This window comes from Struthio camelus, chromosome 19 (genome assembly GCF_040807025.1).
Source record: "Struthio camelus isolate bStrCam1 chromosome 19, bStrCam1.hap1, whole genome shotgun sequence".
Classification (NCBI taxonomy): Eukaryota; Metazoa; Chordata; class Aves; order Struthioniformes; family Struthionidae; genus Struthio; species Struthio camelus.
Window position 1 is genome coordinate 16763248 of NC_090960.1, and position 4441 is coordinate 16767688.

A 4441-nucleotide genomic window follows, 5' to 3' on the forward strand; every position below is an offset into this window, starting at 1 on the left:
CCCAAGCTGCAGCTCCAGACAGGGAGCTGAGTGAAGGTCCTGCCTGGGAGAAAAGCAGTCTGTGTGTGTGTGTGTGTGTGTGTGTGTGTGTGTGTGTTGGGGGGTGTCTGTGAGAAAGGGAAAGAGCTGTGAACAAAGTTGTCTCTCCTGACTTGTCCCTGTCTTTTCCTCCTTGCACAGTCCCATGTGCCTGGAGGGAATACCATGTCCAACAGCAGCTCCCTCAATGAGTTCCTCCTCCTGCCTTTTGCGGAAACCCGGCAGCTGTAGCTCTTGCACTTCTCGCTCTTCCTGGGCATCTACCTGGCTGCCCTCCTGGCCAATGGCCTCATCATCACCGCCGTAGCCTGCGACCACCACCTCCACACCCCCATGGACTTCTTCCTCTTTAATCTCTCCCTCCTCAACCTGGCCTCCATCTCCACCACTGTCCCCACATCCATGGCCAATTCCCTCACGGACACCACGACCATCTCCTACTCGGGATGCACTGCCCAGGTCTGCTTTACTATTTTCATTTCAGCCGAGTATTCTCTTCTCACAGTCATAGCCTATGACCACTACGTTGCCATCTGCAGACCCCTGCACTATGGGACCCTCCTGGGTGGCAGCAGAGCTTGTGTCAAAATGGCAGCAGCTGCCTGGGGCAGCGGCTTTCTCAATGCTCTCCTGCACACTGCCAACGCATTTTCAGTACCACTCTGCCAAGGCAATGCTGTGGAGCAGTTCTTCTGTGAGATCCCCCAGATCCTCAAGCTCTCCTGCTCACACTCATACCTCCGGGAAGTTGGGCTTCTTGTGGTTAGTGTTTGTTTAGGCTTTGGGTGTTTCGTTTTCACTGTGCTGTCCTACTTGCAGATCTTTACAGTTGTGCTGAGGATCCCCTCCGAGCAGGGCCGGCACAAAGTCTTCTCCATGTGCCTCCCTCACCTGGCCGTGGTCTCCCTGTTTGTCAGCACTGGCATATTTGCCTACCGGAAGCCCCCGTCTGTCTCCTCCCCACCTCTGGATTTGGCCATGTCTGTTCTCTATGTGGTGATGAACTCTCTCATCTACAGCCTGAGGAACAGGGAGCTCAAGGATGCACAGAAGAAACTGGTTCAACAAGTACAATGTTAGCACCAATAACCATCCCATGTGCCTCCACTCATCATTCACAGGACATTTGACATCAAGGCCTTGTGTTGCTCATTTCTTTTTTTTTCTTACTTTGCTCTGATACATTTTTGTGAAAAACAAAAAGTTGGGGTTCGTGCCACTTCTCCTCTGGGATCTTTCATTTCAATCTGACCCAGAGACCGTGTTGAAGCAGGAAGCCTGGCTTCCTGCTTCCTCAGCAGAGATGGGGGAACCTCAGAGTCCACTAGTCTGAGCTCTCTTGGATGCCCTCAGGGCAATGAGAATTTCCCTTTGCAGTGTCTCTTTTGGCACTGACAGCAAGGGCGCTCAGGGGCACAGAGTCAGGCTCAGACGAGGACAGACAGGATGAGACCATGGGTCTCATGTCCATTAGGAGAGCTCAGCTTCCCTGGCCACAGGCAGGGTGTGAACTCGCACCTCTCTCCCTTCCCTCTTCAGTGCTCCAGTGCTCATAGTGGAGCGGGAGTGGAGTGGAGGGGAGGAGAGCCTTGATGCAGCCAGTGGGGACAGACCAGGTGCTCCTCAGAACCATCCCCAAACTTCCCACTGGGCATCCTTGCTGCAGCCTTTGCATGGAGACACGGCCACCAACAGCAGCAGGAGTTTCCTCTTCGCAAAGACTCTTCTCCTCATTTCCACAAAGTCCTGCTGTGCTCTGATGTGTGTATATGGCCTAAGTGCTCTCGTAACGTGGTGCATTCCTGAGATCACAGGAAGGACCAGGCCTTGCACCCATATGGCTTCCAGAATAACATTTCCATAATAAAAGGGGATCTCCTCTGTGACGCGCCTGAAGTCAGGCTTTTTGTCACAAGATGAAGTCGAAAATATGCTCAAGGGAATGCACCACTAAAGGGCTTGGTGTTCTATTTGGGTACTCCCTGGGCTCTGGGTCGTGAGCTCAGAGACTCCATGTGATATGTTAGGGACCAAGAGCTGGATCCAAGGCTCATTTCCTGGTGTCCAGGGCCGGAAAGATGGGGAATGGTCTCTGAACTGCCTGCCTGGGGCTGTCCCACAGGTGACAGTGCTGATGACAGATGCCAGTCCTTCTGGAGGGGCACTGAAGCCCTCAGGAGAGCTCAGGGGATCTCCAGGGACAGCATGTGCCTGGGGATGGGCACTGAGCAGCTTCGAGCAGCTTTGGGCCGTTGCTGGCAGAACACCTGACCAGCCTTGCCTCCTCCTGCAACGGCTGGCTAGAAAGAGCCAGCCTGGGCTCCCTGAAAACATGGCCAATGCCCAGCTTGCCCTTCTTCCACTCTTTTCCTTCTCCCCCTTGCCTGTGTTGCCTTCTGCTGCCCTGGGCCCTGCTCTGCACCCCCGCAAAGCCTGGCTGGGGACAACTTCTGGCTGCTCTTCTGCTGAGAGGCAGGCCACTGGCACCCTGCAGCAACCCTAGTGTGGTCCCGCTGAGAGGGGGCAGCCTCTCAGCTGCCCTCAGCTGCCAGTGATCCGTGGCAATTTCTTGTTAGACCTCTAGCCTCAGCTGAGGGGAGAGATTACAGCGCTTGCGCTCCCCAAGCATCCATGCTCTGCTGGCGGCAGAGGAGCAACTCCTGAGGCAACGCTGGGCTCAGGTGAGCGCTCAGGCACGCGAGGCCCCCCCCCGTGGACCAGGCAAGAGTGCCTTCACGAGCCTCCTGCCCATGTTTCAGGGCACAGCCCCCTTCTGCAGCCTCATCCCGCCCAGCGTCATCGCTCCGGGCACTGGCCACCTTCTTGCCATGCCCAGAGACCAAGGCCTCACCTCTTCCCCCACCGACACCTGCAGCCCTGGCACTGGCAGGAGTTGCCTGGCCCCAAGCAGCTGCAGCTCCTCACGCTGCCCACGTGCCCCAGCAGCTCCCTCTCTCTCTACTTGTCCCCCGGGCAGTCCCAGGGCCTGAGCACCAGTACTGCCCTGGGAACATGCTGGCACAAGGCAGTCACCACCCCAAACATAGGGCACACGCTGCAGTCTCCCCACTTGGCACCACGCAGCCCCGGGGAGCCCTGAGGCCTGCTGAGAGGCAGAAAAACCCAAAGCACATCTACGATGCCTGGAAGTCTTTCCCAGAGGAGCCTGTCCTTCACCTCATCGCACAGCACGGCCTGCACCCTTACCCCACGGGGCAGCAGAAGGTGGCCTGTGCACGCCGGCTGGTGCAGGGGTATTGGACAGGCAGCTCTGCCGGCACCGACGATGCAGGGCCGGGTGGCACAGAGCTGCTGGGGCACATCCTGGGCCTTTGCATGGCCCATTTCTCTCGCTTGCCTTTGTCGCGCCAAAAGAAAAGACACCTGCACTCATGGGGGAAAAGGGCTGCTCTTTGCTGGGAGCACAACTACGAGGTGAACTTGTAGCACGAGGCCAGCGAGGGGAGGTGCCAGAGGGCGAGCAGTCATGCTGCAGGCAGGGGCAGGTGCCAGGAATGCCCCCGGCTGCCTGGCACACTCAGGTGTCTTCGGCGTGCAGAGCACGGAGCATTTGGGAGCGCTCTTGGAGCTGTGCTAAAACAGAGTCGTCTCCCGGGGGAGGCCTCCACCTCTCCCACAGTCTCCGCAGCCTGCAGCATAGCGGCTGGCATCGGCCTCCTGACGGCTCCTGTGTTTGCACGGCATCCAGGATCAGGACGGTCTGAGCAGCCAGGCAGCGGATCGAGGGCCTGCCGTCCTCTAGCACCTCTTGGAGGACTGAGACAGACAGAAACAGAGCAGACATCAAGGCCAAGGAGCTGCAGAGAGCCCCAGCCTGCCCTGCCCTGCCCACAGGGCTGCCCCCACCCCTGCTCTTGTTTGGGCCAAGCGGGAGCAGGGGCATCCGCTGGAAATCACTGCTCACAAAGGCCCAAACTCCCCCACAGTACCCCACAATGTCTGCCTTCCACGCGGGGAGACAGAGCGCTCCTCGCCTGAGGCAGGCCAGGCAAGGCGAGCACAGCTCCCAGCTCTTTCCTCACCCCGCTCCAGCCCCGCATGACCCAGCGCTGCCCTCACTCACAAGTGCGGATGGCGGCGACTTTCTCTGCGCTCCTGTTCCTCATGTGCTGCGCGGCGAGCCCTAGGCACACACGGCCCATCACACCTCGTGGCCCCAGCAGCACAGCTCCCATCCAGCCCTGCCACTCTGGCCACGCGCCCTCCTCCCCTTGGGCAGGGCTGGGCCCGCCGTGGTCCCTGAGGCGCAGCACCCATGCAGGGCCTGGGGGGCTGAATGAGGCTCCCACCAGCCCCCAACATCGCCAGCCCTGCCTCGGCGGCCATCACCCCCAGCGCGACCAAGGAGCTCTGGGACAGAGAGGGGTCCCGCGCGTTGTGG

General features: G+C 59.1%; 1 pseudogene; it reads left to right on the forward strand.

The window, feature by feature from the left end:
* The first annotated feature begins 204 nt into the window (after window positions 1-204).
* Window positions 205-1119, forward strand: LOC138061658 (olfactory receptor 14C36-like; annotated as a pseudogene).
* Window positions 1120-4441: the final 3322 nt, after the last annotated feature.